The sequence below is a fragment of the Oncorhynchus masou genome, chromosome 24 (genome assembly GCF_036934945.1).
Source record: "Oncorhynchus masou masou isolate Uvic2021 chromosome 24, UVic_Omas_1.1, whole genome shotgun sequence".
Lineage (NCBI taxonomy): Eukaryota > Metazoa > Chordata > Actinopteri > Salmoniformes > Salmonidae > Oncorhynchus > Oncorhynchus masou.
In genome coordinates, this window is record NC_088235.1 from 114,735,902 (window position 1) to 114,746,042 (window position 10,141).

The following is a 10,141-nucleotide window of genomic DNA, read 5'->3' on the forward strand; positions in this document are numbered from 1 at the left end:
AGTAGAGGAGAGAGACAGAGAGATAGATAATGTAGAAAGGTGTTATGCTGAGTCCCAGTAGAGGAGAGAGACAGAGAGATAGATAATGTAGAAAGGTGTTATGCTGAGTCCCAGTAGAGAGAGACAGAGAGATAGATAATGTAGAAAGGTGTTATGCTGAGTCCCAGTAGAGGAGAGAGACAGAGAGATAGATAATGTAGAAAGGTGTTATGCTGAGTCCCAGTAGAGAGAGACAGAGAGATAGATAATGTAGAAAGGTGTTATGCTGAGTCCCAGTAGAGGAGAGAGACAGAGAGATAGATAATGTAGAAAGGTGTTATGCTGAGTCCCAGTAGAGGAGAGAGACAGAGAGATAGATAATGTAGAAATATGTTATGCTGAGTCCCAGTAGAGGAGAAAGACAGAGAGATAGATAATGTAGAAATATGTTATGCTGAGTCCCAGTAGAGGAGAGAGACAGAGAGATAATGTAGAAAGATGTTATGCTGAGTCCCAGTAGAGGAGAGAGACAGAGAGATAGATAATGTAGAAATATGTTATGCTGAGTCCCAGTAGAGGAGAGAGACAGAGATATAGATAATGTAGAAATATGTTATGCTGAGTCCCAGTAGAGTAGAGAGACAGAGATATAGATAATGTAGGAATATGTTATGCTGAGTCCCAGTAGAGAGAGACAGAGAGATGGATAATGTAGAAATATGTTATGCTGAGTCCCAGTAGAGGAGAGCGACAGAGAGATAGATAATGTAGAAATATGTTATGCTGAGTCCCAGTAGAGAGAGACAGAGATAGATAATGTAGAAATATGTTATGCTGAGTCCCAGTAGAGAGAGACAGAGATATAGATAATGTAGAAATATGTTATGCTGAGTCCCAGTAGAGGAGAGAGACAGAGAGATAGATAATGTAGAAAGATGTTATGCTGAGTCCCAGTAGAGAGAGACAGAGAGATAGATAATGTAGAAATATGTTATGCTGAGTCCCAGTAGAGAGAGACAGAGAGATAGATAATGTAGAAAGGTGTTATGCTGAGTCCCAGTAGAGGAGAGAGACAGAGAGACAGATAATGTAGAAATATGTTATGCTGAGTCCCAGTAGAGAGAGACAGAGAGATAGATAATGTAGAAAGATGTTATGCTGAGTCCCAGTAGAGAGAGACATAGAGATAGATAATGTAGAAAGATGTTATGCTGAGTCCCAGTAGAGGAGAGAGACAGAGAGACAGATAATGTAGAAAGATGTTATGCTGAGTCCCAGTAGAGAGAGACAGAGATATAGATAATGTAGAAATATGTAATGCTGAGTCCCAGTAGAGGAGAGAGACAGAGATATAGATAATGTAGAAAGGTGTTATGCTGAGTCCCAGTAGAGGAGAGCGACATAGATATAGATAATGTAGAAATGTGTTATGCTGAGTCCCAGTAGAGGAGAGAGACATATAGATAGATAATGTAGAAAGATGTTATGCTGAGTCCCAGTAGAGGAGAGAGACAGAGAGACAGATAATGTAGAAAGATGTTATGCTGAGTCCCAGTAGAGAGAGACAGAGAGATAGATAATGTAGAAAGATGTTATGCTGAGTCCCAGTAGAGAGAGACAGAGAGATAGATAATGTAGAAATATTTTATGCTGAGTCCCAGTAGAGAGAGACAGAGAGATAGATCATGTAGAAATATGTTATGCTGAGTCCCAGTAGAGAGAGACAGAGAGATATATAATGTAGAAAGGTGTTATGCTGAGTCCCAGTAGAGGAGAGAGACAGAGAGACAGATAATGTAGAAATATGTTATGCTGAGTCCCAGTAGAGAGAGACAGAGAGATAGATAATGTAGAAAGATGTTATGCTGAGTCCCAGTAGAGAGAGACATAGAGATAGATAATGTAGAAAGATGTTATGCTGAGTCCCAGTAGAGGAGAGAGACAGATAGACAGATAATGTAGAAAGATGTTATGCTGAGTCCCAGTAGAGAGAGACAGAGAGATAGATAATGTAGAAAGGTGTTATGCTGAGTCCCTGTTAATGAGGCACAAATAAAATGAAAATAGCTGTGCAGCGATGCTCCCCATCCAACCTGACAAGAGTTTGAGAGGATCTACAGAGAAGAAATGGGAGAAACTCCCCAAATACAGGTGTGCCAAGCTTGTAGCGTCATACCCAAGAAGACTTGATGCTGTATGTGCTGCCAAAGGTGCTTCAACAAAGTACTGAGTAAAGGGTCTGAATACTTATGGAAATGTGATATTTCAGTTTTTGCAACAACAAAAAATCCTGGGAAAAAAACAAAGTGCTTTTGTCTGTAACTTCTTTGGTCTGGTGAAGGAGAAGCAAAATGCAGCGTGCTATTTTAGAGACATATTTAATGACGATGAAAATGACCCAATACAAAAACAACAAACGGAACGTGAAAACCTATACAGCCTATCTGGTGACAACAGAGACAGGAACAATCACCCACGAAATACTCAAAGAATATGGCTGCCTAAATATGGTTCCCAATCAGAGGCAACGATAATCACCTGACTCTGACATTGTCATCATTGGGTATTGTGTGTAGACTGATGTGAGGGACTGATGTAGTTAATTGGCTGTAACGTAACAACATGTGAACAAAGGGACGTGGTGTAAATACTTTTGAAAGCACATGGAGGCAGGGATAAAGTGACTGCGTGGATAATCAACAGGGGGGGGGGGCAGCAGTGTAAATAGTCCGGGTGGACATGTGATTAATTGTTCAGCAGTCTTCTGACCGTGTTCCTCCTCTCCATGTCCTCACCACCTCTTCACAGCACTCATGTTCCCGACAACCAATTACCCTTCTCCTCAGCCTTGCGTCCCCAATGACACCCTATTCACGATGTAGTGCGCTACTTTAGACCGGTCGGAAGCTGTGCACTACATAGGGGATATGGTACGATTTGAGACTCAAACCCAGAGTCTCCCTGGCTTCTGCAATCTCCCTAATGACTGATTGTGATTCAGAGTGATGGCTCAATAGAGAGGGGGGGGGTTGTTGTGTTAAAGATGTGTTATGGCTGGTTCTGTCGTTAGTGCTCCGTTAGGAGGGCGGTCGGATCCCTGTCGGGTTTCTGACGCTGCACAGGGCCTGCAAATAGAGACAACTTTATTCACAGCACAGAGATATGTGGGGCTGAGCTGGTTCACTACCGTGTCTTATAACAGTCCTCTACTATACTGGACTGGTTCACTACCGTGTCTTATAACAGTCCTCTACTAGACTGGACTGGACTGTTTCACTACCATGTCTTATAACAGTCCTCTACTATACTGGACTGGTTCACTACCGTGTCTTATAACAGTCCTCTACTATACTGGACTGGTTCACTACCATGTCTTATAACAGTCCTCTACTATACTGGACTGGTTCACTACCATGTCTTATAACAGTCCTCTACTATACTGGACTGGTTCACTACCATGTCTTATAACAGTCCTCTACTATACTGGACTGGTTCACTACCATGTCTTATAACAGTCCTCTACTATACTGGACTGGTTCACTACCATGTCTTATAACAGTCCTCTACTATACTGGACAGGTTCACTACCATGTCTTATAACAGTCCTCTACTATACTGGACTGGACTGGTTCACTACCGTGTCTTATAACAGTCCTCTACTATACTGGACTGGTTCACTACCATGTCCTATAACAGTCCTCTACTATACTGGACTGGTTCACTACCGTGTCTTATAACAGTCCTCTACTATACTGGACTGGACTGGTTCACTACCATGTCTTATAACAGTCCTCTACTATACTGGACTGGTTCACTACCATGTCTTATAACAGTCCTCTACTATACTGGACTGGTTCACTACCATGTCTTATAACAGTCCTCTACTATACTGGACTGGACTGGTTCACTACCATGTCTTATAACAGTCCTCTACTATACTGGACTGGACTGGTTCACTACCGTGTCTTATAACAGTCCTCTACTATACTGGACTGGTTCACTACCATGTCTTATAACAGTCCTCTACTATACTGGACTGGTTCACTACCATGTCTTATAACAGTCCTCTACTATACTGGACTGGTTCACTACCATGTCTTATAACAGTCCTCTACTATACTGGACTGGACTGGTTCACTACCATGTCTTATAACAGTCCTCTACTATACTGGACTGGACTGGTTCACTACCGTGTCTTATAACAGTCCTCTACTATACTGGACTGGTTCACTACCATGTCTTATAACAGTCCTCTACTATACTGGACTGGTTCACTACCATGTCTTATAACAGTCCTCTACTATACTGGACTGGTTCACTACCATGTCTTATAACAGTCCTCTACTATACTGGACTGGTTCACTACCGTGTCTTATAACAGTCCTCTACTATACTGGACTGGTTCACTACCATGTCTTATAACAGTCCTCTACTATACTGGACTGGTTCACTACCATGTCTTATAACAGTCCTCTACTATACTGGACTGGTTCACTACCATGTCTTATAACAGTCCTCTACTATGTGTTCCTCCCAAATGACACCCTATTCCCCAATGGCCTCTGGTCCAAAGTACTACACTGCATAGGAAGTTGACCTTAGCTCCTTTGTTTTGTCTTGTTTTAGTATGGTCAGGGCGTGATTTAGGTGGGTTGTCTATGTTAGTTTTTCTATGATTTTCTATTTCTATGTTTCGGCCTAGTATGGTCCTCAATCAGAGGCAGCTGTCTGTCGTTGTCCCTGATTGAGAACCATATTTAGGTAGCCTGTTTTCCTTTGTTTTTTGGTGGGTGTTTGTTTTCAGTCTTTGTGTGTCTGCACCAGACAGAACTGCTTCGGTTGTTTCTTTGTTGTTCAGTGTTCAGTTTTTTTCCTAAAATAAGAAGAACCCTTACCACGCTGCACCTTGGTCCTCTCTTTCTCCCGACGACAACCGCTACAGGTACAAGCACTGTGACGGTCCGGCTGTGATACGTGACACTGGCACTTTAAAATAAACATTTTAATCCACAGTTGTGCTCATTTGGTTTATTTAAGGAAAACGTTATCGTATTGCCTTGATCACTTAAATATCACGATGAGTAAAATTATACAAATATCCTGGATTTTAAATGTTTAATTAAATTAATTCATTTAATTATCCGTGTTTTTTAGGTCCTTCTCATTCAAACAGCTGTCTGGATATATTAGTCTATTAAATCATTGCCACATCATTCTGCAGTATCATCCTAGACTGTCAAAGTCCTGTATTTGTCCATACAGACAGACAGGACACTGTTTCTCCCATGTTTGTTTCCAGTGACTGGTTATGAGATGAGAGATCTAGATGGGTCAAAGATACATCAGGTTATGTTTGTCATTGCCAGCGTTGTCTGGTGACACATGCAGAAATGAAACTATAATTACTATCCCGTAGTTGACCGACCTCCATTAGTCAATGTTGTCATGAAGTCCTTTTAAAAGACATCGGTTTCATCCTGAAATGTACCTAAATTGCACCCTACAAAGTGCACCAATTTGGATGAGTGCCCTGTTAGGTCCTGGGCAACAGTAGTGTAGGGTGCCATTTGAGTGGTAAAACATATTGATTGTTCTTGTTGTACGATAACTTCAGATGTTGTAACACTAGTTGAGATGGTATTTACAGTATGGAATAGAGATGGCCCAACTGGGAAGCAGAATCAGTAAAGTGCCGTAGGTCAGGTCACCCAATGTTGGTTTACCGTTCTACAGGCCTACTTCACCCCCCCCCCCCCCCTCCAAAATAAAACAAAGTCCTGGCTCAAACCGCAGCAAAACACACCTCAGAGTCAGGTCAAACCCCCAGCACCCACTACAGAGTCAGGTCAAACCCCCAGCACCCACTACAGAGTCAGGTCAAACCCCCAGCACCCACTACAGAGTCAGGTCAAACCCCCAGCACCCACTACAGAGTCAGGTCAAACCCCCAGCACCCACTACAGAGTCAGGTCAAACCCCCAGCACCCACTACAGAGTCAGGTCAAACCCCCAGCACCCACTACAGAGTCAGGTCAAACCCCCAGCACCCACTACAGAGTCAGGTCAAACCCCCAGCACCCACTACAGAGTCAGGTCAAACCCCCAGCACCCACTACAGAGTCAGGTCAAACCCCCAGCACCCACTACAGAGTCAGGTCAAACCCCCAGCACCCACTACAGAGTCAGGTCAAACCCCCAGCACCCACTACAGAGTCAGGTCAAACCCCCAGCACCCACTACAGAGTCAGGTCAAACCCCCAGCACCCACTACAGAGTCAGGTCAAACCCCCAGCACCCACTACAGAGTCAGGTCAAACCCCCAGCACCCACTACAGAGTCAGGTCAAACCCCCAGCACCCACTACAGAGTCAGGTCAAACCCCCAGCACCCACTACAGAGTCAGGTCAAACCCCCAGCACCCACTACAGAGTCAGGTCAAACCCCCAGCACCCACTACAGAGTCAGGTCAAACCCCCAGCACCCACTACAGAGTCAGGTCAAACCCCCAGCACGAACGAAGGAAGGAAGGAAGGAAGGAAAGAAGGAAGGCAGGCAGGCAGAAAGGCAGGCAGGCAGAAAGGCAGGCAGGCAAGCAGGCAGAAAGGCAGGCAGGCAGGCAAAAATATCCAATGAATTGACCTTCACGAATACCTACTAATAATGGCTTTACACTGATGGACTGAGTTAATAACGTCTCCACATAGATCCAGGTCAGCTGGCTCGGCTGGACCAGGGGCTCGGCTGGACCACGGGCTCGGGGTGGGGGGGTGGGGGTTCTGAAGCATACAGAGGGATGTTGGTCGTTGACCCCTGACCTCCTTCCTCCTCATCTCTCGCGTCTCCCTTCCCAGCATGCATCTCTCGGAAAACATGAACATCTTTCATGTTTCCTGAAATAATACATCCCAAAACAACTGTTGATGTTTGAGAGAGATGGACATGGAACTGGATGTATTCGAAGGAGGGAGGGAGGGAGGGAGGGAGGGAGTGAGGGAGGGAGGGGGTGGAAGGATGGACATGGAACTGGATGTATTCGAAGGAGGGAGGGAGGGAGGGAGGGAGGGAGGGGGAGGGGGAGGGTGGAAGGATGGACATGGAACTGGATGTATTCAGGAGGGAGGGAGGGAGGGAGGGAGGGTGGAAGGATGGACATGGAACTGGATGTATTCAGGAGGGAGGGAGGGAGGGAGGGAGGGTGGAAGGATGGACATGGAACTGGATGTATTCAGGAGGGAGGGAGGGAGGGAGGGAGGGAGGGTGGAAGGATGGACATGGAACTGGATGTATTCGAAGGAGGGAGGGAGGGAGGGAGGGAGGGAGGGAGGAGGGAGGGATGGACATGGAACTGGATGTATTCGAAGGAGGGAGGGAGGGAGGGAGGGAGGGAGGGAGGGAGGGAGGGGGTGGAAGGATGGACATGGAACTGGATGTATTCAGGAGGGAGGGAGGGAGGGAGGGAGGGAGGGAGGGAGGGGGTGGAAGGATGGACATGGAACTGGATGTATTCAGGAGGGAGGGAGGGAGGGAGGGAGGGAGGGAGGGATGGACATGGAACTGGATGTATTCGTTTGGTGTCAGCCCCAACTTACAAGTGACTTTTATTATGGCAAGGGGATAGTGAGGGGGAGGAGGGTGTAATGGAAGGATGGACAAAGATATGGTAGCATCAGGGAAGGAGGGAGGGAGGGAGGGAGGGATGGAGTGAGGGTGGAAGGATGGACAAAGATATGGTAGCATCAGGGAAGGAGGGAGGGAGGGAGGGAGGGAGGGGAGGGTGGAAGGATGGACAAAGATATGGCAGTGTCAGGGAGGGAGGGGGGTGAAAGGATACACAGAGGGATGGTGGTGTTGGGAGGCAATGGAAGGGTGGACAGGGAGATGGTAGTGTCAGGGAGGGAGGGAGGGTAGATCTGTGTCTTGGAGGAGGAGAGATGTGAGGAGAGATGAGAGGAGAAGGGAGGAGAGGTGAGAGGAGAGGGGAGGAGAGATGAGAGGGGAGGAGAGGAGAGGAGAGGTGAGAGGAGAGGGAGGAGAGGGGAGGTGAGTGGAGAGGAGAGATGAGAGAAGATGGAGGAGATATGAGGAGGAGATATGAGGAGAGTGTTGGAGCGTTTTTTTATTGTTTGCTTGTTTCTCTCACAAGTTTTAACTAGTTGGAGGTCAGGAGGGCATTACATAAACCATCCACATGGAGCCCTCCCTCCCTCCCTCCTCCCTCCCTCCCTCCCTCCCTCCCTCCCACCCTCCCTCCCCCTCCCTCCCTCCCTCCCTCCCTCCCACCCTCCCTCCCTCCCTCCCTCCCCCTCCCTCCCACCCTCCCTCCCTCCCTCCCTCCCTCCCTCCCACCCTCCCTCCCTCCCTCCCTCCCTCCCTCCCTCCCTCCCCCTCCCTCCCTCCCTCCCTCCCTCCCTCCCTCCTTCACACATGTCCTGCTCGACATTTCAGAAACCACGTTGGATTGCGCGAAGACACAGACATGTACCCTGTTTTGCAGGTTACTGTGCAGTGGGGTAGTTTTATTTTATTTTAGTCCAACTGACTAACGACAACAAACATCTTCTAATTAATTTGGCCAGGAGACTCGGGATAAACTACATTGATGACATCAATTAGGTTCTAATGAAGGCAGATAAAAGCAGAAGCCGGAGGGGAGGGATGGAATTTCTGAACAGGACTCATCAAAGTCTTAACATTGCTACAAATTCCCATTACGTCCGAGTAGAAGCCTTTAATTTGCAAAGCTCATGTCTGGTTGGGTACTTAGAAGTACACGGTCAAATGATTCAATCTCAAGTCCTAGCTTTACATCCCAAATGGTTCCCTGTGTAGTGTCTTGGACTCTGGTCAAAACTAGTGCCCTGAATAGGGGAATAGTGTACCGTTTGGGATGCACGCCCAATTCCTACGTCGAGAAGAGGGAACACATAGAAATGTAATTTGGCGTGTTACTTCTCATCCTTGCTGGAACATGTGGTTGGGTGAATCGTTGGATTAGTGAAAGACTTCAGAAGTGTTCCAGTTGGCTTGTTTCTCCTCTCCTGGCAGGACTGAGCCGTTAGTAACACAGTGTTTACAACTTCAATCTCAAGGAGAACACATGCTAGCTAACTCCAGATTAGAGACCCTTAGTTAGACTGAAGTGTTGCAATTATGTATGTCAGTCTGATGGTGTGGGTGATTAGTGTCTAGCGCTGTCTCGTTGTCTCTCTCTCTCGTTCTCTCTTTCGCTCTTTCTCTCTCTCATTCTCTCTCTCTCTCTCTCATTCGTTCTCTCAATCGTTCTCTCTCGTTCTCTCTCTCTCTCTCTCTCTCTCTCTCTCTCATTCGTTCTCTCAATCGTTCTCTCTCGTTCTCTCTCTCTCATTCTCTCTCTCACTCCTTCTCCTTCTCATTCTCTCTGTCTCTCTCTCTTGTTCTCTCTCGCTCTCTCTCTCTCCTTCTCATTCTCTCTCTCTCTCTCTCCTTCCCTCTCTCTCTCCTTCCCTCTCTCTCTCTCCCTCTCTCTCTCTCATTCTCTCTCTCTCTCTCCTTCTCTCTCTCCCTCTCTCTCTCTCATTCTCTCTCTCTCTCTCGTTCTCTCTCGTTCTCTCTCTCTCTCTCTCACTCTTTCTCTCTTGTTCTCTCTCTCACTCTTTCTCTCGTTCTCTCTCTCTCTCTCTCTCTCTCTCGTTCTCTCTCTCTCTCTCCTTCTCGTTCTCTCTCTCTCTCATTCTCTCTCGCGCTCTCTCTCTCCTTCTCTCTCTCTCCTCCTTCTCTCTCTCTCACTCTTTCTCTCTTGTTCTCTCTCTCACTCGTTCTCTCTCTTTCTCTCTCGTTCTCTCTCTCTCTCTCTCTCTCCTCGTTCTCTCATTCTCGTTCTCTCTCTCTCTCGTTCTCTCTCGCGCTCTCTCTCTCTCTCTCCTTGTCTCTCTCTCCTTCTCTCTCTCTCGTTCTCTCTCTCTCTCACTCTTTCTCTCTTGTTCTCTCTCTCACTCTCTCTCTCGTTCTCTCTCTCACTCTTTCTCTCTTGTTCTCTCTCTCACTCTTTCTCTTGTTCTCTCTCTCTCTCTCCTTCTCGTTCTCTCCTTCTCGTTCTTGTTCTCTCTCTCTCTCTCTCTCTCTCCTTCTCGTTATCTCCTTCTCATTCTCTCTCTCTCTCGTTCTCTCTCGCGCTCTCTCTCTC

At 46.7% G+C, this 10,141-nt stretch overlaps 1 protein-coding gene across 1 annotated transcript in view; it reads left to right on the plus strand.

The window, feature by feature from the left end:
* Positions 1–10,141, plus strand: part of LOC135511527 (lipoma-preferred partner homolog) — a 458,670-nt gene that overhangs the window by 179,839 nt on the left and 268,690 nt on the right. The window lies entirely within an intron of this gene.